The sequence below is a fragment of the Mustela putorius genome, unplaced genomic scaffold, assembly GCF_011764305.1.
Source record: "Mustela putorius furo isolate JIRA1106 unplaced genomic scaffold, ASM1176430v1.1 tig00003983_pilon_pilon_pilon, whole genome shotgun sequence".
Taxonomy (NCBI): Eukaryota; Metazoa; Chordata; class Mammalia; order Carnivora; family Mustelidae; genus Mustela; species Mustela putorius.
This window is the reverse complement of record NW_025422123.1, coordinates 13324702-13350634: the sequence shown is the minus strand read 5'-3', so window position 1 is coordinate 13350634 and position 25933 is coordinate 13324702. Positions and strand designations below refer to the sequence as shown.

At 44.9% G+C, this 25933-nt stretch overlaps 1 protein-coding gene across 1 annotated transcript in view; it reads left to right on the top strand.

Annotated features, from left to right (window-relative positions):
* Positions 1 to 663: 663 nt before the first annotated feature.
* The window catches only part of ADGRF5 (adhesion G protein-coupled receptor F5), a 94316-nt gene continuing 69046 nt past the window's right edge, over positions 664 to 25933 (top strand). Inside the window, exon 1 of the mRNA XM_013061600.2 lies at positions 664 to 885. The gene's annotated coding sequence lies outside the window, so the exon portion shown is untranslated. The remainder of the gene's footprint in view (positions 886 to 25933) is intronic.

The following is a 25933-nucleotide window of genomic DNA, read 5'->3' as shown; positions in this document are numbered from 1 at the left end:
GATTTCATGGTCTGCTGTCACCAACCTGAAATCCTTAGTTTGTGGGCGAGTGGCCTTGCATTTTTATTTTTTTGCACTGAGCCCCACAAATTATGCAGAGGGTTCTGCTCCCAGCAATCTGTGGATGGCAGCCTTCGGATCATTCTTTAAACCCTAAGGCCAAATGGCCAGAGAACTCCACCAGTTGTCCCAAGATGAGGCACAGAAGGTCACCAGAGTCTTTCCTTCTGATGGCAAACAGACTCTTCAGGCCTGCTCTGACCTTCCTCCCTTCGGTGGCTCTGTAACACAACATCTGGACTGTGGCCAGAAAATGCTTCAGCCCAGTGGGCGAGGACGAGGGCATTCTTGACTTTTGCGGAGTTAAACACTTGGAGAAATTTCAGGAAGAAAGCACTTGGTGAAAGGTAAAAGCTAGCTGGCCGGTCAGCCCCCTGCCTGCTGCTCCGCTCATTTGGATTTTCATGGGTCTTAGCGTGTTTATTCTTGTCTTTCCAGTGGCCAAAGGATAAGTTTAAATTTCTTATTTCCTCTAGGGAGCCCGGAAAAAGGCAACAGGCACCAAATACAGGAAATCATGTGGAGAGGATCTCTTATTTATTATGGTTCCCTTATTACTTCCCCTCCCCCAGCCTCCGCCCCCACCTCCAGCCACACTGTGTCTTCCAGCTTTTTCCTGCTGCAGAGAACAGAAGGCAGTTCACCTCTGCTCCCTGAGGTCTGTGTGAGCCCTGAGGCTCTGAAGTCTGGTCTTGGAAATCCCACCCTCCTGTGTCTGTGTGACTGAATGGGAGGCCCTTGAGTTTCACCTCACCTAAGAGGTTCTTGGGAAGATCTCCAGGACTGGGTCAAATTTTAGGAGGCTGCAAATCACAGAAGAGAAAGGTAGGTCCCTGAATTATTTTGTTCTGTCTCGCTGTGGATCGAGCTGCTCTGAAGTAGATGTGTGTGTCCATATGGCTTCTCCAGTTGGGTGTGGGGTTTCAACATGTGTGTCTTGTTGAGATTTACTGATACCTGGACTGTGAGAAAAAGTTGTGAGCAGGGAGGTGACATTTGGGTTTTTTGAATTTGAAGGTCTTTGGATAAAGAAGACTAACTAGCATGGTACGTGAAACATGAAGGTGATTCTTATTTTCTTCAGAGGGCAAATCTCATTAGAAGTTGCATGTTTTGGGTCTCTGCATAAGGGGAAAAAGCTTACCACCTGCCTTTTCTTTTCAAAACAGACCCCTACCATGATTTTTTTTAAAAATTTCTTTCTAAGACGAGCTTCTTTTTTTGTTTTTATTTTTTATTTGATTCTGATTTTTTTTTTTTTTTGGAGTTAAAAATGTACCAGAGTTCACAAAGGATTTCTCACAGGAATAGAAATAGGTGTTTGTTTGTTTGTTTGTTTTAAGATTTTATTTGTTTATTTTAGAGAGAGAGAGCATGAGAGAGGGAGAGAGAGATGGATCATCAATGGGGAGAGGGATAGAGGGAGAAGCAGACTCCCTGCTGAGCAAGGAGCAGGACGTGGGACTCGATCCCAGGACTCTGGGATCATGACCTGAGCCGAAGGCAGACGCTTAACCAACTGAGCCACCCAGGCACCTGAAACAGGTGTTTCTAATTTAGAGTACCTGTAAGTTATAAGTAAATGAACAAGCATTCTGTTCAGGATCTGGTGGACTTCCATGTTAATTTTCCATGTTTGAAAATATGAAACCATTGCTCTCTCTGCTGTTTCCTGAAATCAGAAGTGTGTAGTGACAATGTCTATCAACTGGTGGCTGGAAGGCTGATTTTATTTATCCTGCTGTGATAACTGGTTGCCAGGATGGTGCTCACCCCTTGGCTGGTGGCTTTCATTGGTCACTATTGAGAGTCAAGATGATGTGTCAACCCAGACCTAGAGAGGGGTCAAGCTTTATTCAAATAATAGGACATATTTCTCTGGATTATTTTTTTGCCTTTCCTGTTTCTGTTGTTTCATTTTTGTCTTCACAACTGTGCCTTCTTCTGGAAGAAATATCTTCTGGTGGCGTCACAGAATATTAGCCAGTTTATAGTCATTTTTTGAATACTGGCTATTCTTCCCAAGCTTATTCAGTTCAGATGCTTGTGATTTCTTGCCACTTACGAATTCTACCTTAGCACAGTCTCCCTCCATTCCATCCTCCATCCTACTACAGGGTTCTTGGGAAAATGCAATTCTGATAATGTCATTCTCCTCAGTGAAATATTTCCTCTTCACCCCATTGCTTACATCCTTGCTACTTAAAGGGTAGACCGTTCTGAGAACAGCTGTATCACCCATCATTTGGAGCTTGTTAGGGATGCAAATTCTCCACTCCCCAGATTTAATGAATCTGTATTTTAACCAGGCCCCTGGGAGATTCATATGGACATTAAAGCTTCAAAAATTCCAACTTAAGAAAAGCAGACAAGACCTTCTAAGTTTGTTCGTTTTCATCCCATCCAGCCTTACCTCTCACCACCTGTCTTTCCTGCCATACTGAACACCTTCTCTTTCCCCAGGATGTGAGAGCTTAATGCCTACCTACACCTTTGTGTGCTGTTCTCCCTGTCCAGGAGGTCACCATTCATCTTCATCTGCAGCCTGCTAGGTCCCCCTCCATCCCCTCACCCAGTCTGCCTCAGACCAAGTGTCTCTCCAGTCCATGCTTTATAGCACTTGGTGAAATGCTTCTGTCATAGCCCATAGCATGCTCTTTTATGACTGCTATGCTTATTTTCATCTGTGAGAGTTATGGGCTTTTATTTTTGAATCTAGAACTCTTGAAGCAATCAATGTCAAGTGTTTACTGAATTCATGAAGAAATGAATGAATAACCGAATGGACATATTGACTGAAGAACCCAAATTAATTACCAGACTGAGATCTATAGTTTGAAGTTTTCCAAGGAGATTGCCAATCCCCATAATATTTTCCCATGCTGCCTTTTATGACACTTTGTTGGATTTTCTTCACCAAGTATTTTGAGTACCCACTGTGTGCCATACCTTTCAGAATCTATTTTTTCTAGAGAGAAAGAGAACACGTGTGAGTGGAGGTGGAGGGGGCAGAGGGAGAGGGAGAGAGAAAATCTTAAGCAGACTCCATACTCAGTTTGGAGCCCAACATGGGCCTTGATCTTATGACCCTGAGATCATGACCTGAGCCAAAATCAAGAGTTGGATGCTTAACCAACTGGACCACCAGGCGTCCCCAGAATCTTTTCTCTATGCCTCTATGGACAGCCTCTGCCATTAGGTGTTTCTCAACCAGTGCCCCTGTTGTCCACCACTCTACGTCAGAGACTTACTCATTTTTCAGCATCTGTGTACCAAGCACATGACACCTACTGGACACTGTGCTGTGCGCTTGGGGTATGATGGCAAATGACACAGATGTGACTACTGTCTCCATGCAGCTCCCCTTGCAGAGAGCACATTCTTGATCATCCTCTACCCCACTTCTCCCTAAAAGACGTTAAAGAAAGCTGAAGTCTGATCTCTAATCCATATTGGAACATCCAGGGAAAGGCATTAGGCTCTGGAAGGCAGCAGGATTTAGGAAAAAGAAAGCTGGGTTGGGTTTTGGGGCCCTGATTCAGTCCTGTACCTGGAACTCACTTGCCATGTGAATTAGGGTGGGGCCATACCCATTCTCTGAACTTTGATTTTTCTCGAGTGGTGAGCAAGATACAGAGTCATAAGAAGAGAAGCTCTTGCCTTTAAGGGCACATGGAGAAGATGATGTCCAGGGAGTCTCTGTGCTCACCTTCTCTCTTGCTGCATGTTGATTGAAAGCCAACGCTCTGTAGTACTCTGAGTCAAGTGGGCAAAGAATAGATCTTAAAGGAGTCGTGGCGTTGTTCTGCTGTGTGCTCAGCCAGCAAGCACAGTGTGGCAGTGTTTCCTAAGGAGCAGTGCCCTGCAGCTTGAAGAAACCCACTTGACATTAGCTGTTGGGTACAGAGCAACTAAGGAAGGAGACAATGTCATTCTCAGGCAATCTCTGTCTTTGGAAAGCAGCCAGAAGGGAAGGATATAACTTTACCAAGTAGTCCAGTATGAATCTAAGAGTTTCAAGACATCTAGCCAGTCCCTGACCCTCACTGTGGCAGAGCTACAAAGATTTCTTTTTTCTTTTTCCACCTAAAGATCTGTGTCTTAAGCAGATGTCACCTAGAACTCAAAGTTGGGCAGGACATAGTATACGTTGTCCCCATGCTTGGTGCTCCCATGGGGCACATGGTCACCCTGTCTTTGTTATCCAGACACAACCAGCAGCTTAGTCTATGGCAAACTGCTTGGGCAATCCAGATAATGACTCTTTCAGTCTTCAAGCCCACTTGTGTTGCTCCCTGATTTTTCTGGAGCTTCCAAAGGAAATGTCCCTAGATCTCCTGGATTCCTTCTTGCCACCTGTTACTCATGCATCTCTTTGCCTCCACCTTCCTGCACACCCGCCTTGTCTTTTTTCACCTTTCAGCAGCCAAAGTGTCTTCTGCTGGTCATTTCCTAGCCATTCAAGTTAACATTAATCTCTATAAGTAAGCACAAGTTGTAGCCACAAAAGGATGGTCAGCCTGCATAAGAGGTTTCTAATGGCCTCCCACCAATCTCACAATGTACCAGAGATCAACCTTGACCATACCTGGTCAACACTTCTTTTTAAAATCAGAGGCAGACCTGGTTTTGAATCCCCCTTCTGTCACTTCCTTTCATAAGTAACTACATCTTGCCAAGTTTTAGTTTCATTTTTGGAAAAGCGGATAATCTTTTGCACACAAGGTCGTAGAGATCAATCAGTTTCAGTACCTAATGTGTTGCCTCAAGGCACACATCAGATCTTAAAAGAGGAGGCTGGTGAACATGATAAAAATGAGGAAATTGTCATTTGCAGACTCTTTGAAGGAATGAGGTGATATTCAAAGTAAAAAGTTGGTCTCGTAGCAAGTGGAGGTTGTCTTCAAATATTTAAAGATTGCTCCATGTGGGAAAAGAAGTCAACAGAAGATTGATGAGTGAAAATTATAGGGTAACAGGTTTTAGTTCAACGTGTGGAAGTATTTACCCACCGTCAAGACTGTCTAAAACCGGGTGAGCTGCCTTGCGGCATGGTGAACGCCCTGTCCCAGGCAGTGTGCCAGCACCCTGTTAGCCCGTGGCCGGGGTGTTCCCGAAGGGATGCCCGCACTGGGTGGGGTCCGGGTGATGACCTCTAGGTCCTTCCCGCTCAAAGCTACCAGGACTCTTGTGATGTCAGGTTCCCAACACAAACCACCAAAGGAGGGTTACCAAAAAAAAAAAAAGCGTCAGGCTGTAGAGTGATCATAGCTGCATTTTTACTAGCTCACCCAACGTATCTGAAATGATCATTTCTAAATAGGGTCTTTGCCACAACAATAGAGCTACAATGGACTTCCAGGAAAAGCAAAAAAGAAATGAGAACAATGGAGTGGGAAAAGTTCACCCCAAACCACTCTTCTTGGGTTACTCTTTAACTAGATTGTGGGTTCCTCCTTGTGCTGCAAACACATTCTTATTTGATGGAAAATTGTCATATTTTGGTACATTTTCTACCAAACTAGTTTCAGGCAAGCAACAGCAAACTCATAGCTTTGTCTCTGATCTCTGCCATATCCAAGAAACAGAAGCACTACTCTATGGAGATGTATTCTTAGCTGTTCAGAAATCTAATTTTTATATCTTCTTTTTTTTTTAAGATTTTATTTATTTATTTGACAGAGAGAGAGATAGAGAGCAAGAGAGGGAACAAAAGACAGGAGAGTGGGAAGGGGAGAAGCAGGCTTCCTGCTGAGCAAGGACCCTAACACTGGGCTTGATCCCAGGACCCCGGGATCATGACCCGAGCTGAAGGTAGACGCTTAACCAACTGAGCTACACAGGTGCCCCCAGAAACCTTATTTTTTTTTTTTTTTATTTTCAGCATAACAGTATTCATTATTTTTGCACTACACCCAGTGCTCCATGCAATCCGTGCCCTCTATAATACCCACCACCTGGTACCCCGACCTCCCACCCCCCGCCCCTTCAAAACCCTCAGATTGTTTTTCAGAAACCTTATTTTTGAAAGTGCTAAATAAATGGTGCTACTTTCCTCTAAATGGTAGGGACCATAAGCAGGATACATGACTCTTGTTGGGGAGAAGAGAACCAGGCTGTCTGCCTGCTCTAAGTTGAGGTCTTTGGTCATTGTTCCCACCCACCTTTCTTTTCTGCTGAATGAGCCACATTGATCACAGCCTCTCTGCCAGTTAAGGACTGGAGACTTAGAGTCGGGAGACGTTAGCTCAGGTGGGTCCCAGGTGCGTCCTGTATTGCTGAGCTACCCCAGTCTTCTTTGCTAGTACTTTAGCTTCATGGACTCCAAAGAACTGGCTGACCAAGTGTTTTTGAAACCTCACATTTTCTGCAGTAGGTTGGGGAACAAGTCAGTATGCCAGGCTCTTTTCAATCTTGTTTTAGGATCCCAGAGCAAAAGAGCAGTTGTCCTCGCCACAGAAATGGGTATCAGCAAATGCTCCGTTCTGTGAAAGCCAATCGAAACCGTGGTATATTTTATTCTCCAGGTTTACCTAGGCTTGCTCTCTTAAAAACAAAGTTAAAAAAAATCCCTTTGAAATATAAAGAACTGTGCATGGCAAAACCATAGACATCCATGCAGACCAGTGTGTTTATTTTTAGATGAACATCAGCCTGGCCAGCACAGCAAAGCAACTGTCTAATGTCCAAACTATGGCCCTGGGAATTTCCTCTAACAAGGCTGTGTTTCCGTGCATTGTTACAGTACAAAGGGCAGGAGGCCTGAGTGGAAGGCTCATGGTAACCCCGCCCAGCGAGAGATCTGGAACCTGTCATTCCCTCAATCTACATGGTCCTTAGTGCCGGGGTCAACATGAAGGTCGCCTGCCAGCTCTGGGCAGATGCAAATGAGTAGACATGTATGATTATTTCATCTAAAAATATCCCAGAGACCCGTGAGTCCATTTCAAAAATAAAGGCTCAGCTTTCTATCAACAGCCAAGGATCTAATCCTTACCCGGGCCATGAAGTGGATTCTGGTCTAGCCCAGAAACAGGGATGTCATTCAAAGGTTCTGCATTTGACTGCAATTAATAAAGGGGTTGTCAAGCATATTGTAGTACAAAAGCATCTGTGCCGCATACTACAGCCACACACACACACACACACACACACACACACACACACACACGGAGAGCAGGTATCAGATAGTTATCTGAATCACCCTGATCTTTACTGCTCTCTTAGGCCAGTTTCTGTTCCTTAATTTATCTATCTGTGAAATGGGTGCAACAAACCTCATGTCCTATTAGTTTTGGGGAGAAATAAGGTACAGTATTACAAATCAACTGACTCAAACTAGACTTCTGCTAAAAGTTTTACATTTGGGGCCTAATATGCTTGGTGCACCTTACAAGAAATTACTGTCAGAATTTTGACCATCAAGGCTATGGGGGGGATTTGGTTGTTGCTGTTTTGAGGGTTGCTTTTTTGTTTTTGTTTGTTTGATCTTCTATTATTGTTATTGTTATTATTGTTATTATTATTTGCCACTATAAAGAAAGAAACCTAATCTGTGACTTCATTGGCAGACTTTGCTAGTCGAGTTGTCATGGCATTGCCAAGCTGTCCCTGCTGCTGGGGAAGGTCACTGCATTAGACTCAAGGTCACAACACTCAGGGTTTTATCTGGGGGTCACTGCGGAAGATGAAGGGGTAGGTCTCAGGTCAGCGTGTAGCGGCCCCTGCCCACTCTCTGCAGGGTCTTCGACCTGCATTCCAGCAGCCTGTGTGGGGATGGGGCCCTGGTACCATCAAAGGCCAGAGGGGCAAGGGGACCGCACTTACACAGGGCAGCCCTGAGCTGGGATTGTAGGACTCTGTTAGTAGGTGGATGTCCAAACCCCTTCAGGTCTGCAGATGCAGGAAAAGGTGTTGTAGCCCTTTGAAGAAAATGCAAGAATGTTGTTAAAAACGCCTTTATGGATTGTTTTGTTTGCAAGTGTTTATTATCAGACACCCCTCAGGGGTTCACAGGGCAGGTTGCAAATGTCCGAAGTGGGGCCTGGGAATTTCCTTCTACAAAGGCCCTGCTTCCTCTCTTTGTTAATCCTCAGAGAACAAGTGGAAGCATTACTAGAGATCCTGACTTAACCCCTTCTCCTGTCCACCGCGCCTGGGTCCCCACTTCACGGAACAATCAAACCTCCATCCTGTTGAGGAGCAGAGAGATCTCAGGGTGCATGGGTGTGCACTTGTAGGGGTGTGTGTGTGTGTGTCTTGGTGAGAAATAGATAATAAAGCACAAAGCATAGCATTTTAAAAGCTTTCATTCAGTATCATAACATGCGCCCAATCATGGTTTAGACCAGGGAAAATTTCTACATTCTTTACCATATATGCTTCTCTATGAAAAAGGCTGATCTAGTTCTAGTTTCCTGTCTCTGGAGCCACGACCCTTCTGGAATGACAGTTGCTGTTCTCTTTTTGGGATCCACTTACTGCCTAACGTGGAACACCACGAATTGAAGATCTTCCAATCAACCCAGTGGTTTTATGCTAAGACCTAAATTCTACTGGGCACCAAGGAGAAGTAGACATTCTGCCTGCAAGAAATGTCAAAAATATGTAAATTTTACAGATATATACAGATCTGGCAAAGAAGCCAGATAACTGTAGAGTCTAAGTTTGGGGCGATCGGAAGAGATACATGAACTCTCACCCAGCTGAGATTCTAAATATCCCCAGAGACATTTTCAGTGTTTCCTTTGCTCACAAATCTCCAAACACCAGCATGAGTGAGTGCATGAGTACACATAGACACACATACGTGCATTCATGCGCACCCACACACACACAAACACACACACAAACACACACACACACACGCGCGCACATATCAGTCCCAGGAAATAACTTTGCCTTCCCAGAGGAAATAACTCCCTTGCTTTCTCACACCAACTCCATGAAAGGATCAGCTTCAACACCCACCTCTTCCTCCTCCTTTCCTGTCTCCAGAGATGACCTTTCCCAAATCCAGAGCTCTGCTCCCCTCCCCTTCCCATCCCCCCCCACCCCCAATGGCCTCACTACTCTCCTCTCTGATTGGTTCTTTCCCATTATCCTCGAATTCTACACAGGTCCTTCTCATTTCAAAACGATAGGAACAGCAAATCTTCCACAATCCCATATTGCTCCTCCATCTTCTTTTTCTTTTGCCAAATATATATATATATATATATATATATTTTTTTTTTAAGTGTTTTGCCGGTTTCCAGTCCCTAGTTCTTGATTCTGAAATTTTAGTTCTGCAGCTCTTCTTTTGATTTTTTAAAAAAAAAATGTTTTCTTTATTTATCTGACAGAGATCACAAGTAGGCAGAGAGGCAGGCAGAGAGAGGAGGAGGAAGCAGGCTCCCTGCAAAGCAGAAAGCCCGATGTGGGGCTCGATCCCAGGACCCTGGGATCATGACCTGAGCTGAAGGCAGAGGCTTAACCCACTGAGCCACCCAGGTGCCCCTGCCAAATATATTTTTGAAGAATTTTGGTCGTGTCCACCTTCATGTCATCACCAAGCACTCAGCCTGCAAAACCACAGGGTTCTGCTCCCCCACCTGCGCTCCCCGGTACATGCTGGAGAATGCGCTTGCCCAGACTCTCTCTAACCTCCATGTCCCTGAACCCGTCGCAGTTCCTTGCCCATGACACCTGTTGTTGATTACGGCCTCCCCCAGTCTGGTCCCTGCTTGCTGGGACCCCACAGTCTCCCTCCTCCTTCTCTTGCTGAGCCTTCCCCGTTTTCTTTGTAGGTCCTTCCCTCCTGCTGTGCCCTCCCCTTCCTGATGGCTGTGATCTGGACCACCTTCTCCACCTGTACCACCTCCCTGCCACACTCTGTTCCTCTGTCTAAAGTCCTCTTTTCTCCTTTCTCTGTCAACTAAACATGGGTCCTCCAGACCCCATTTTAAATGTTCACACAGCGACTTGATTTGGGGCCCCCCCATCCATGTGCAGAACTCTCCTCTCTTCCAGCTGTTCGCACAGCACTTCCCCAAGCCTCTGCTAGAGGCCTTGTGTATTTGCATTCGCAGCAATTGTTCTCCTGCATGTTCTCCCAGGAGGCAGGGATGCCATCTTATTCATCTTTTTATTCCTGGCCCCTGGCATGGTACCTGGCACAGCAGGTTTTCAATCAATGTTTGATAGAAAATTGGGAAAGAAGTATCCTTTCACAGACATTTTGGTATAAGCTTATCCCTGAGTTTGAATAACACCTGTACTGTTATGCAATGGCTGTATTAAGAAGCCTTGATATTTTAAAAAGATTTATTTGTTTATTTATTTATTTGACAGAGAGATCACAAGTGGGCAGAGCAGCAGGCAGAGAGAGAGAGAGAGAGAGAGTGAGAGTGGGAGAAGCAGGCTCCCTGCTGAGCAGAGAGGCCAATGCAGGGCTCATCTCAGGACCCCAAGATCATAACCTGAGCTGAAAGCAGAGGCTTAACCCACTGAGCCACCCAGGTGCCCCCAAGAAGCTTTGATTTTAATATAATTTTTTAGAAGATTTATTTGAGAGAGCGAGAGAGGGGGGGGGCAAGGGAAAGGAAGAGAGATAATCTCCAGCAGGCTCCCCTTTGAGCATGGAGTCCAATGAGGGGCTCAATCCCAGGACCCCGAGATCATGACCTGAGCTGAAATCAAGAGTCGACGTCCAACCGACTGAGCCACCCAGGTACCCCTCTTTTAATGTAATTTTTCAAACTAAGCTATGCACATTTAAGATACTAACAATACTTCACTTTTTCTCAAAACTGAAATCACAATTCTTAACACTTCTTATCTGAGGTTTCAAACCCTGTTTAAATGACAACTTGGACTTCATGTTGAATTTAAATTTCCCCTTGGGGAGAGTTTCTGATTGTGTCATGAATGACAATGTATTTTCATGCACCTGAAGTGGGGTGGCCATGTCAGAGCAGGACCAAGAGTTTGCCAAGGTCACTGCTGCTTCGCTGGGAAGCGTGTGTTGTGTAAACTGCACCTGCAGAAGCCAGAGATGGATTTGCACAGTTGTCTGCAGGAGGACTGGGGAGGCCCCAGGAGAATGAGGCTGAGCCCAGTCCGTGCAGAATCCAGCCGACCTGCAGTCTTCTGGCAGCTTGCAGGGCAGGTCAGCGCTTCAAGGACAGAGCCTGAGGTGGCCCAGCTCTGCAACCTCCCTGGGGCCAGGAGGAGAGAATAGGTGAACAGTTCTCTATTTTCAAGAATCTCAACCCTTTAAAAATCTCTGTATTGGGTTTTTGTGATAATGGGTGTAAAATATTAGCACGAGAGAACTAGCCATCACCCGCAGACAAACGGAATGGAGCACGGATCACAGTGCAGATTGCCGGGCCCTGCCCAGACCTATTCCCACCTGTGTGGGTAGGCAGGTGGGAACGGGGGCTGGGAAGGCGGCAGTCTGCAGAGTACGGGCTTTTCAAACAGCACATGAGATGAGGCTTCTAAGGCCTGATGCACACTGAGCTGTGCATAAGTCACAATATTTAGAAAGTATCTGCCAGCTTGTGTTGAGAAAAGCGCTGACTCTGATGGCATAGGGGGCCCTCCCTGCATTCCTCTTGTAGGTTAATAGTTTTGCCATCTGGGCTCATCTTTGCAGGGACCCTCTTCCTATCAAAGTTGCAACCCTTCTCTGAGCCGCAAGTTTGGAGGAGAATCCTACACGGCTTTGTACCATTGCTCATACTATCACATGTTTAACTTTTGGTGTGTTTATGTCGTGGCAGCTTGTTCAGGGCACAATGGAGTGCAGGGACAGGAGCCGCATTTGGGGTTCAGATTCTGCCTCAAATTCTTCCATTTGTTTGCCCTCAAATCTGTATAGGGTTTTTTTTTTAAAGATTTTATTCACTTACTTGACAGAGAAAGAGATCAGAAGTAGGCAGAGAGGCAGGCAAAGAGAGAGGGGGAAGCAGGCTCCCCGATGAGCAGAGCCCCCAATGTGGGGCTTGATCCCAGGACCCTGTGATTATGACCTGAACCAAAGGCAGAGTCTTAACCCACTGAGCCACCCAGGCGCCCCTAAATCTGTATAGTTTTTAAACGAGGCTTGGCAAATTGATGGACTGTTCTAAGCCTCCCTCTCTCAGATGGGAATAGCTAAGGAGTTCATAGAGTGTTGTGAAAATTAAATGACATTGTGCATGACCCATTTCTTTAAAGTGCTCAGCCCAGCCCCTGTGGTGGAGTTGGTTCTCCCCCAGAGGCAGCGATTAATAATAAAAACAAAAGTATCATCGATGGACTCTGGCAACTGAGGAACAGAGAGAATACATAATTTACCCGAATTTACATAGCTAGTAAGTGGTAGAACTCGGACTTGAACCCAGGTACTCTGGTGCCAGATCCCACGCTCTTGACCTCTTAGAGCACCTCCGATTGTGCGCTCACCATTCGTAAGCACTGGCCTACTCTGTGCCCAATGCTATGCTAGGTGCCAGGCATTCCACAATAGACAGATGGGGTCCTGCCTTGGGGCTGAGAGTGAGGAAAACAGGGATCACACATAGACCATGCCAGCACAGTTCAGTAAGGGCTCTGACAGAGGGCTGTGAGGGGCAGAGGTGTACACACAACTAGAGGGAGTCAGAGACAGCCTCTTGCACAGAATGACCTTGACTCGGACCTTGAAGGACAATGGGAGTTAGACAAGTGAACATGGAGGAAGGAGGCAGTTCTGGACAGAGGCTGGAGAACACAGTGGTTGCAGGGCACTGAGGGGCTTCAAGGGGAGAGAAGAAGATGAGGACAAAGTGGCAGAGGGAGGTAAAGCTGGATAGGTAGGCAGAAGCCCTACGGTTAAGGGTTTTAGCTGAAGGTAATTTGTCATTTGGAGAAAAGGAAAGACTCTCCATGAACTAAGCCAGCAGCTCCCCATCTGTCAATGTTTCTCTAAACAAACACGGAACTTTTGATTCAACAGGCCTCGGCCTGGGGACCAGGCAACAGTATTTTCCTCCAAAAAAAAAAAAAAAAATCATGTTCTATCTTAGTGCTTATTAAACTTTTGTGTACCTCAGAGTCACCTCGGAGAGCTTGTTTTAACGCTGATCACTGGGCCTACTCCCCAGGATTTTTGGAACCTGGAGGTCAGGGTAGTCTCAAGAATTGGCATTTCTAACAAATTCCCGAGTGGTGTTTGTGCTACTGGTTTGTGGTCCTGTAGAGCACAATCTCCAATCATATAGTCAAGAACTTAGGTTTAATTACTTATTTGTGTGATTTTTTTTTTAAATTAAATTCAATTTAGTTAACATATAGTGTTTCATTAGTTTCGGGGTAGAGTTTAATGATTCATTAGTTGCATATAACACACAGTGTTCATTACATCATGTACCCACCCTAATGTCCATCACCCAGTCCCCCCATCCCCCACCCCCACCCCTCCAGCAACCCTCAGTTCCTTCTTTATAATTAAGAGTCTTTTAATGGTTTGCCTTCCTCTGTTTTCATCTTATTTTATTTTTTCTTCCCTTCCTCTACGTTCATCTGTTTTGTGTGATTCTTTTCTTTTTTAAAGGAAAGGTTTTGTGTCGTTCAAAGATTTTATTCATTTATTTGTCAGAGAGAGAGAGCACAAGCAGGGGAGGAGGGAGAAGCAGGCTTTCCACTAAACAAGGAGCCCAAAGCAGGACTTGATTCCAGGACCTTGGGATTGAGATCTGAGCTGAAGGAAGATGCTTAACCAACTGAGCCAGCCAGGCATCTCTGTTTTGTGTGATTCTTCAGCTGTATTAAAATTTGAAAATTCCTGCAAGGAAGAATGACTAAATCTTTTACCTTCTTTTCTCTAATGTTTCTCTAACTTTTGAATATTTCTGTAGTTGAAGAAAATTTAATCCAAATATTCCTGAAATTCTGGTTGATTTTGATCGGTAAGTGCTCAAAATATGGTGACTTGTAGGTTTCATTGGAATTTCAAAAAATCAACCTTTGAAACTTCTGTTTGCAAAGCAGGAAGTCGCTTGTGGCCCAGAGCAAACACTTCAGGTGAAGGGTTTGCCCGTTTGGAGGCCTTTAGAGTCTCAGCTTTTGAGCGTGTTTCTCTGCCTTTTAAAACAGTGTGATTCTGGGGCGCCTGGGTGACTCAGTGGGTTAAAGCCTCTGCCTTCGGCTCGGATCATGATCCCAGGATCCTGGGATCAAGCCCTGCATGGGGTTCTCTGCTCAGCAGGGAGCCTGCTTCCCTTTCTCTCTCTCTACCTGCCTCTCTGCCTGCTTGTGATCTCTGTCAAATAAAAAAAACAAAAAACAAACAAACAAACAAACAAACAAAAAAAAACAGTGTGATTCTGAGTCTTTACAGAATGGGCTGTGGATGTGGAAATAGGCAATTGGTGTCTTTGAGTGTGACCAGCTGGCTAAGAGCAACATATATCCCGATGGTTGTTATTTCCTCCTTGATAGATAAAGCAGGAAGAGGCTGGGAAACGCAAAGTCACCCCAGACAAGGGATCCTTGAAAGGATGGATGGAGAAGAAAGGATCTTGGAAGCTTCATGTTTTTCTTCGCTTACCAAACCAAACCGAAAAACTTACCTTTTTAAATGTCATAGTCACAAACTAAATTTTCCACACCAAAGATTTGGAAGAAAAAGATAGATGTGAAAAATAGTAAGTGGCCTTAACCAGGCCTTAACCATGATTAACACGAGTGATGGATCCAAGTGAGAGTCCAGGAGCAGAAACAAATACAAGTCACAAAAAAACAAGTTTCTGTGAGGGTTTGATGACCTATCCAGTAGCTTAAATTCCTCTATCTGTAGTATTAAAATGCAAACACCATTCTGGATATCTGGGAACATCTGGACATCCTCATCCATCCAAAGCAGATTCAATTCCATTAACAGTCTCTGTTGCAGATAGAAGAAATGGGCTAAATGTGTATTTCAGGATTTTTTTCGATCCTACCCAATTTTGCTCCTGAGTTTATCAATGAAATACATTAACTCTGCCTTCTGTATCCTCCCAACAAAATTCAACATTTAATGAAAGTCACCTTTGAGTTTTGAAACGATGAGTTCGAAGGGAACTTACTAAAAATAATTGAAATTAACAGCAATTGTATAAAAAGGAAATAAGCAGAAATGACTTTCATTGAGCCCAAGAAGCAATGAATTTGTACTGATGTGCTCTTTCTCCTCATTTATTTAATTTCTACATAGGGATTTTAGTTGATGTCCCCCAGATTTATCAGTGTGGTTGTCTACTCAGTTGCTCTGAGCTCCCCCAAGCCCTTGGGGGAGCCAGTGCCCTCCCATTTCCTGACGTCCCCACCATACCTTTGTGCTACCTCGGTCCCAACCCCCGCCTGCACTCAACCCAGACAGGTGGACCTTGGCCAGTCAACATGCATGAAAGCAAGACTTCCACCCTTACAGGTAGAAAAGCTCACACACATACACATACATGCATACCTTATTGCCCTTACTCTGCTTTATGTTGCTCCACAGCATTTTTGCACATCTGATATATAACTTATGTTTACTGTCTATATTACTGGCAGAAAAGAAATGGCGGTGTCAAAGGCTAACTGGAAAACCATAGTCCGTTAAGTCAACAGAGCACGAGCGGGTATCATGAAGCCCTCGGTTGCCCCCCACAGGGCACAGAGAGACAAGGAGGTTGATGCTGGGGTGTCAGAGAAGCCCGGCAAACCCTGTGGCTGAGGTAGAAGGAGTTCCCCAGAATTAAGCAGAGGGTGGAGGACCGTAGCCTGGCAAGAAAAGTAGGGAACAAATACCCGGCTCCCCTTTCTTTCCATCCTGCGTCTCCTGCTGGGATCTCTCCCCTTCCTGTTCTTCTCATTGCCCTCCAAGATGACAAGGCACTGCAGGATGTAGGGTTGGCCTCCTGGGCACAAGAGCAGGGGAGAGAAAGATAGAGGGGGAAACCTGGAAGTTTGTCAGCACTCTTGGCCAACAAGATCATAAGCTCCTATAGGACGCCTGTTTTATTTATGGCTTATCTCCAGCGGGTGAGTCTGGAACATTGGTTTTCATCAGTATTTGCTGAATGAATGAATGAATGAATGAATGATGCATGGGTTTAGAAGAAGCAGCATGCGCAAGGAGGATCTGAGTAACACGGAGTGTGTGAGGCAAATCCACACACCATCGCTATTACCATATTTAAATCCATCCTTGCTCATAGTGCTTTCATGGGAAGGGATATTTTGAAGGGCAGGCAAACCTGGAAGAAAAGAACGAGAGGATACCTGGCATCTGATTGTACGCATATTATACTAAGAAGTTATTCAAAAGTTCACTTTATACATTTCTAAAATCTTGTTCGTCGCGCAGCTAGGTTTGACAAACGAGGGATGGTCCCCTGTGCTGTCCATCCAGCAGCACAACAACCATGATCTGAAGGTGATGCTCTGGGATCCACAGACGCTGCTGTCCTGAATGGGGTTCAGCCCCGGCCAACCCCACCCTAGGCAGGACACGGGGCCTCAGACATGGGGCAGTTCTGTGTTCCATCCTCTCCAAATCAACTCTAAGACAGAGTTTTGTTCTCCCCCCTCTTTTTTAAAATATAAATTCAATTAGCCAACTTACAGTACATCATTAGTTTCAGATGTAGTGTTCAATAATTTACCAGTTGTGTAAATATCCAGTGCTTATTACGTCACTAAATACCATCACTCAGTTACACCATCCCTCCAACCCCCCTTTATTTGATTCCTATGGTTAAGAATCTCTTATGGTTTCTCTCTCTCTCTGATTTCTTCCCATTCAGTTTTTCCTCCCTTCCCCTATGATCCTCTGCGCTGTTCCTTAATATCCCACGTATGAGTGAAAGCATGTGCTAATTGTCTTTTTCTGCTTGGCTTATTTGGCTCAGCATAATAGCTTCCAGTTCCATCCATGTCAATGTAAATGGCTGAGTAATATTCCATTGTGTATATGAACCACATGAGATGGAGTTTCTAGTCTGTAACATGGGACAACAATTGCTCCTCCCTCACAGAGTTTTGAGACTTGCTCAGGGCTTGACCCTCACTGCCTGACAGGGTATAAACAGTAGTAACCAGAAGGATCATTTCTTGTGCAAGATGCAGTCTTTAATCTCAGAAGTGGAAACTGGAAGGCAGTGCAGAGGCTCGGCTTTCTGTGCTGGAGCCATTCCTGCATGTTCTTGATTAGAGAGGGGGTCAGGAGGTAAGAGGACGGCTGGCCCTAGAGGATGGCTTCACCCCTGGCCCCTAGCAGGACTTCCTGCTTCCTTCCTTCAAGTCAAGTGAAGTTGAAGCTGGTTTCCCTTCTGACCCCTGGTCAGAGTAGCACACCGCCCTTTATTTTCAGGTGGTCTGGGGAGGGGGGATGCTCAGAACTGTGCTGAGAAAGAGGAGTGTGTGGCTCTTCCTTCCTCTGGCCGGAGAGCAGCCTCCAAATGGAGCTGAAGTGAGAAGCAGGTGAGGACCTCGGGGAAGGGGAAAGGCGAGGTCAGCTTCCCCTGGAGGAGATGGGAAATGCCTTAGTGAGTCTTGGAATTCATATGGGCTTCCTTCTCCGGCTCTCCCCCACTTTTCTTAGCCAGTGGCTTCCTCCACCTCCTTTGGGGTCTGTACCCCTAAAAGCACTGCTCCAGGTTAAAGAGATGAGGCTTGTGAATAAAGAGAGAAGGAGCGACCCTCAGACTCCCAAGTTCTCCCAGGGTTCTGTGAGGACCTTGCAAGAGACCCCCTGAAATTGGGGGCCCCCGAGGGTGGCATGTGGGGAGAGGATCCCCTAGTTGCTGGCAATAAGGTGGTGTGAAATCTGTAAATAATTTAAAATCGATAATAAAACCAACTAAAAGACTTTTAAAATATTATCACTGCATGGTAGCAATTCCAAACGCTGTCAGTGACAAAATACTCTTCCTAGAAAATCTTTTGTTGGTCTAACTTCTAGACAAGGGCTGCCATCACTGGTGAATTTCAGCAATATAAACTCCTGATAATCAGACTTCTATTCCTTATTTTTAAATAAAGATTGTATCCTACACAGAAGTGAACCTGCTAAGGGCACTTGGGTGGCTCAGTGGATTTAATCCAATCACTTGGATTAAAGCCTCTGCCTTTAGCTTGGGTCATGATCCCAGAGTCCTGGGATCGAGCCCTGCACAGGGCGCTCTGCTCAGCGGGGAGCCTGCTTCCCCACCCCCCTGCCTGCTTGTGATCTCTATTTTCCTCTCTGTCAAATAAATAAAATCCTTAAAGAAAGATAAGTTAGAATAAGCTTTTTTAAAAAATAAAAAATAAATAAACAAGGTTAGCATGGTGGTTGTATAGACCAAGAAGCGGAACAGAAGCTGATTCAACTCTGTTATTTTTTGGAACCACCTGAAGTTTTTATTTGCATTTAAAATTTTAAACAGTGAAGGGCTTGCCTGGGTGGCTCAGTCAGTTAAGCATCCAACTCTTCAGCTCAGGGCATGATCTCAGGGTCCTGGGACTGAGTCCCACGTTGGGCTCTGAGCTCAGTGAGCAGTCTACTTGGGATTAGCTCCCTTTCCCTACTTAGGTGTGCGTGCTCACTCTCTCTCTCTCTCTCTCTCTCTCTCGTAATAATATCTTTAAAATTTTTTAAAAATAAATAAAAAAAAAGATTAAAACCATGAAGTAGAATACAACCCACAAATTACACTCTTTTTCATTTGGCAGGTACAAAACTTACCTCCCCCTTACATGTTTTATTGAATTTTAATGTTTTAGAGTGAAATGTTTTCTTTTTTAGCCATTCTAAATCTGAATAATTTCATCAAGAAAATAAGGATTATTACTGAAAATAATGTTCTCATGTACAAGAGGGAGGAGTTAGTAAGAGATCTGGTAGAGATGTCAACTATGCTAGATACCTCCATGGTCCAGAATTCCCAGCACTGACTGCCACTTTCTTCATTCTGCTTTAGCAAAGCAGAGAAGTGGCGGGATGGAGGTGGGGGAGAGAGAGATAGGAATCCACTTCTCTCTTTTCTTGGTTCCTGGAAATTTTCATTTTAAACATAGGTCTCTGCTCAAATATTGTTCCTGTTAGTGCACATAAATAATCCCTGGTATCCTGGGCAGGTACCTGATGTAGAAGGTGACTCTAGAACTTGTGAAGGGACAATATAGGAGCACTTCTAACTGACTAGCAAGTGATCCGTGGGCCAGAGGTCATTCATAAGAGTGCCCATATTTAGCAGGAGCTCAGCAGGTTCAAATAAACAGCCCCAGACAGAAGAGCACCTGAAGTGTGTACACGTATTGTCCCGTAAAGCACAAAGCCAGATCTTGATGGCCCGGATGAAAATGGAAAGTTGAATAGCGTTAGAGGAATTCAGGAAAAGACTAAAAATAATACGTGGTTTTTCCCTCTGTTAATGTTCCAGGTCAAATGAGGCAAATTTAAGGGGTGTGGGCCTGGAATAATCATGTAATTGTTGATATGTAGCTGTGTTCTGTGTGCTATGTATCAGGACTAAAAATAATTTAGTGGTCCCTAGAGGCAGACTTTAATTTGTAGAAGGCAATGTAGTTAGGAGAGGTTTTGAACTTGGAAACTTGGACCCCTCGTTGTCTGGAATGGGCCATTGGAGTTGTGGGGGGATGGGCAACTTCCACCACACAGGGTGACTGTGTGCCCGACAGTAGTCCATTTCAAAAAGCAGTAGCAACCACCATGAGCACCTTTCCCCTAATCTCTTACCCATCTCTTCCTGAAAAACTCAAAAAGTACAGGCTAGACCCCAGGGCACCCTGCCTTTGGGTTCACCCAACTCAACTACCAGGCCTACTAGAAGCTTGGACAGACTCTGAGTTTGCCATAGTGGTGTGGGAAATGGGAACAGATTGGTGAGTAAACAGGGTGCCAAAGTGGTGCCGTATCCACAGCTTAGATTTGAGGAGACAGGAAGTTGATAAATCTATGCATAAGCCACTCAAAGTAAACAACTAAGGCTTTTCCCCAACACTAAAACAAACAAGTTTTTTGAACATGAGCCATTTTCCTGAGTAATACGCACTATCTGGGAATTATGAGCCCTTAACATTTTCTTTAAAAGTAATTTACTACAGGGGCGTGTGGGTGGCTTAGTTGGTTAGGCATCTGACTCTTGATTTCAGCTCAGATCATGAGCTCAGGGTCCTGGGATCGAGCCCCACGTCGGGCTCTCTGCTCAGCACTGCGTCTATTTGTCTCCCTCCCCCTCAGCTCCTCCCCTCGGTTAGGCTCTCTCTCTTTCAAATAAATAAAGAAAATCTAAAAAAAAAAAAAAAAAAAAGTAATTCACTACAGGTCATTTAAAATGTGGTGTCCTCGGTCTAACCAGACATTGCTAAGCGTGGAGTATTTGGGTTCCCCAAAGCTCAGTCATGAGTTCTGTTGTTTTCTCAGCATTCCACATCTCTGTGCTTTTCAAAGGCACATTCTTCCTTTCCCCAGGGAGTTGAACTTAAGAAGTTTTGATTAATTTTCGTTTGTGCTTCATTTTCCATTCTCACCACTGCTACCCCCAATTTTATGCTTCTCCTCAGCGGGGCTGAATTTCAGAGGCTTTGTTGTTCTTCATAGACATAGGCGTCAGCCAGTCTTTCTGATTTCTTTCTCAAGCAAACACTGTCATTGTGCCTAGCATATTATGTATTCTTGAAAGGACATTTAAAAAGAATGCATTATTCTTTTGTAGATTTGGGAGAAGTGTTAGTCCAGGGACATAACTGTTGGGTGTGATGTAGAGCCAGGAGTGGTGACTCTGGGTGAGAGGTGAGATGTACACTTGTGTGGGGGGTGAGTGGTACCACAAAGTGGCCTTCTGTGGCTGACCAGAGCTGGTATTGTCCTATTAGTGCTACCTCCATATTGCAGGTCTTGGCAATTTTACTGAGCACCAGTTATGTGCCAGGGATTTCCAGCTCTACTTCAGAAATTACTTCCACTCTTAGGCCAAGATGGTAGAGTTCCTTCCCGTCCATGTAGGGGGACTTCTGTAACCCTATTAACAAGCAGGACATCATGCAGGGAGGGCATTATTGTGCACAGTATTAGCAAAACCATGCTGGGACTTTGCTTTTGGAAGTACTAGATTCCCCTGACGGTGTGTATCTAGACCATCATGTTGCCATTGACAGTACTTTTGGTTCATCTACATTCCAACATGTTAGAAAGAATTGCTTAACTTTCTCCCATGAAAGAGCATAGGTATTGGAAAAATTGGTCTACTTTATGATTTAGGGCATCATTTCAAGCACTAATTAAGTTGTGAACCGAGCATGATAAAGAAAAGTCTACAAATTTAACTCAAGTATAATATCGTCTCTTTCTCTACTCAGAAATCACCACTAATGCCCTACATATACGATGCACTTGTTCCAATTTAGAAGTAGGAGGAGAAGGATCTGCACAGTATCCAGTGGGGGTGAGGTGAGGACACGCCCCAGGACAAGTTGGTGAAAATTCTGCCTGGGAAGATAGAAGGTCTAAATTCCAGTTCTGGCTCTGACACTGATGGGTGTTGTGACCTTGGTCACCTCCCAGTGTTCCTCTGCCACTAGATAGTTGGGATGAATGATCAGTGGGCCCCCGCAGTATAACATTCTTTGATTCTTACTTTTCTCCTAGCACGTGTGACTCCTTCACTCATATTTCTCTAGTGGTTTTGGCACCATGGCTGTTCACCAGTCAACTTCAGAAGAAGTGTGGCCCTGAAAACAGTAGAGAGCGATGGCAACTGGATGGGAGTTGCCCTTACAGGGACAGGGTTTTGCAAATCCAAACTCGGGGCTGTCACATATTTGCAGAGGACACTCTCTGCTACCTGAGGTACCTGATATCTGCTGATGCAGATCAGAGACACAAGAAAGGAGCAGAGGTTAGAACAGGAGTGACTGCCCAGTGTGCATAGACAGAAGAAGATGTGCACTGTAGAAGAAATGCAGCTTCCTTCTACATAGATTTCTGCCAAGACCAAGATAGGAAGGGATACACATGTCCTCAAATAGCCTGCTCTTCACCATGATGCCTACAGAAGTGGTGGGCAGAGCAAGGAGGGCTGAAGGAGGAGGAATCCATGATGAATTTAGTCAATCGATGACTGACCTCCTGTCCATCACAGCTGGATGTGTGGGTGACGTATGTCATAGTGGGGGCATCAGCAAGCACTTCCTGTTATATGAATAGCATGTCACCTGTGTGAACTGAGGGCGAACCTGAAGGCTGGGGATGACTCCCAGGCCATTGATGTCAACCCTCCCCAAGGAAAAGTCAATAAAGGTCAAAAGAGAGCTGTTGATGACACCTCTATGGAGCCTGGTCCTGAATCTGCCTCCATTTCCCCATGTGCTGTCCTTCCTTCTGGGAAAATGTAGGAGAGGTAATGCTGGATGTGGAGTCCAAAACAGGGTTCCATATGGGGTGTGCTTTGGATTTCTGAGAGAAGCCAGAGCCATCTCTGGGAGCCTAAAAAGGAAGGTACAATGAGGCTGTCAACTGTATCTAATTGGTTCAAAAGATGGAAGTTTGGAATCTTCCATAGCAATGTAATAGCACTCTCTGGAAATTATGTGCACAGAGAAGGTGTAATAACTCTGTTTATCTGTCTGTTGGTGGAATGGGCTCAGGAACAGTAAAGTGCAAATTAAACCTGAGAGGCTCTAGCTGAGTGCAAATATGACCAACTCCAATTATCAGAGACTCTGCCAAGATATACACACAAAAGATAAGAATAAGACCATTTGTATACTATAAAACTGCCCAATTATTTGTTGGTTCCTTCCTTGCATAAGGACAGGTCAGTGCCGGAGGGGAATTTTCCTGGCCTTGATATAGAAACACCAAAAGAGAGCTGACCCTGGGCTGCAGGGGGTCAAAAGGGTTACCCACATCTGGTTGTAGATTAAAAAAAAAAAATAGGGCTTATCCTGCCAAGAGGTGGAGGTGGGAGGGTTTTGTAAATTGAACCGTTGCGCACTTTTGTATATAATTCTGCTGTGTATGTGCTAACGCTGTAACATACACGACTTTGTATGTTACACTTTCAAATACTGTTGTTTAGTGAACAAACTAGGCGTCTCTGCCCTCCAGGAGCTTTCATGCTAGTGAAGTAGATGGAAGGTGGAAACAGACAATAAACAAAACAAATAAGTACATTATAGGATATGTGAGGTCATATGCAATATGGGAAAAAAATAGGGAAGGAGGATTGGGAAATATGAAATAGGGCATTTAACAAAGCCCTCAGTAAGAAAGCATTGTTTGGACAACGGTGAGAATGAGGTGAAGGAGGAAGGCGCAAGGATATCTGGGCAAAGAACATTCCAAGTAGAGAGCACAGCAAGTGCAAAGACTCTGAGCTGGAACTGTGCTCGCAAGGAGGCCAGCATGGCTGGAGGGTTGTGAGTGAGGGGACAGAACTAGGGGAGGAATCAAGGGAAGAAACGGTGGGAGGAGCAGAGGCACGGGGTTGGAGGCAGATGTTACAGGCCACTGAAGGGCCTTGGACTTGGACTGTGTGAGGTGAGTATAGGTTAACCTCACACAGTGTACCTTTTATGAAGACCATTCTAACTCTGGTCTTGCACAGAGACCAATTAGAAGCCATAATAATAATGCAGCCAAGGGATAATGATGGCTTGATGAGAATGATGTTAATGGAAGGGGTAAGAAATGCCCAGTCATGCACATATTTGGAAGGTAGAGATGATGGGATTTGATGACAGGGAGAGCTCAAGGATGACCCTCAGAGCTGTGGTCTGGGCAACCTGGAAGGATGGCCATGCCCTTTACTAAGATGGGAGAGATGGTTAGAAGAGCTAGTTTGGGAGGGCAGATCAGGACCTTAGTTTTGGTCACATTCAATTTGAGATCTTACTGAATATCCAAGCAGGCAGATACCAAGTAGGCAGTTGGATATGGGTCAGAAATTCAGGAGAGAGGTCCATGATAGAGACATACATTTGGAAGTTACCAACACAAAGTTTGAAACCATGTTGGAACTCACCTGGTAAATTAGTATCAACAAAGTAGAGTTGCAAAGACTGAGCCAATTAGGACACTGGGATATTGGGACACACCAATGTTAAGAGAGGGAACCAGCAATGGATGAGATGGAGCACTTTCATTTTCTTTTTGCTTTTATTGATCACCTACTATATGTCAGCAAGATACTAGTTGCTAAGCATACAATAAATAAGACTAGTTCCTGCCCTCAAGGTGCTTACAGTCAATGCATTAAAATAATCATTTGGATGCGTGTGGTAACTGCAAAAAAAAAAGACATGGACCTGGAATTATGGGTCCAGGGAGAAGGAACGCTTGTCCCAGACTGGGAGGGATAGGAGGGTCCTTGGAAGAAATAACACCTATAGCTTAAAAGGAGACTACAAGTTACCAAGGTGAGCAAGAGGGAAGGGCTGGGTAGTGAAGCAGTCTGGAACATGCTGGAAATACATGTTAATTTGGTGCCAACATTTCTGCCTGAGAAAACAGCTCTGTGTGGAATGAGGGGATATGCTCAAGTCCTAAGAGACAGGTCGTGCCTACAAACACATATAACATGACTGGTGCATTAGTTCGTCTGAAGGCATCACCACAGTCTGGTCGAAGAAGCTTGGGTTTGACGTGCCACTGACTCCAACATCTTAGAATTCAGGAGAAGGGCCTCTGACACAGCCATTGGAAGCCTCAGCCATGACAGGGCAAAGTCTCCCCATCAGCAGCTAATTCTGGGTTGCAGCCGAGACCATATGGTGGTTCCATTTTTTATTTGTCTTTGTTTTCATTGTAAAGTGAGTGGGACCAGCACAGAGTGTTCCTAGCAACAAGCGGGACTGTGGGTGAGAGAGGAATTGCTCTTCAGGGAAGCGAAGGGACAGCCACCTTGACAACGCCCGGTTCCATGTCCGAGAGCCAGCTGTGCCCACAGCCCACCCACAACTCAACCCAAGCAGGAAATCTCAGAGCAGTGAGTCCTGGAGCTCACTCTGACCGGGGGTATTTCTTCAGGCAAGACCTTGGTATTTACAAAAAGAAGAACAAAAAGACCTGGATATCAAGCTCCCTGACATTGTTACTCTTTTTTTAAGTACCAAGGTCTGAGAACTTCTCTTTCTCCTCCAGTGCCTTCTAACTGGCTATGGGGCATTTAGTTCTATCCTACAATTTCTTTTCCAAAGAGATCTTCCCCCAAAATTCTTTTAGTGTTCTTTACTACCACATTAATGTCCAGTGACCTCCTGGTTTTTCTTCATTCCTCCCCCACACAGCCGGTGTGATTTATCTACATTTATCCTAATCCACGCAAGTTATCCCCAAAGGAACCAATCTCATGCCAAAGATAAGACATATTTCACAGGCATCTTCAAAGGGCCAATCTCTGCTGAAGTAGAGGCAAACCTGGCAGAAAGCAAATCCATACAGGCAGCCGTATTATAACCGCAAAAATTTCCTTTCCATGGAGGTAAAAATAACCAACACCTACACACGCTCCCTGTGTGCCAGGCACTGTTACAAGCATTTTAATCTTCACAGGGACCCTGAGGTAAGTACTATTCTTACTCTAATTTTACCAATGAGGAAACTGAGGCATAGAAAGATTAAGTAACATGTTGAAGTTCCCCGGAGCTACTGGTGGGCAGATCCAGGGTCCATACTCTCAACCCCCGGCTCCTTAAGGTTTTCAAGACTTGGGGGATTTTCCACTATTTATATTTAATATTGTAGATTTTTAAAAAGGATTTTATTTATTTATTTGACAGAGAGAAAGAAAGAGATCACAAGTAGGCAGAGAGGCAGGCAGAGAGAGAGGAGGAAGCAGGCTCCCCGATGAGCAGACAGCCCGATGCAGGGCTTGATCCCAGGACCCTGAGA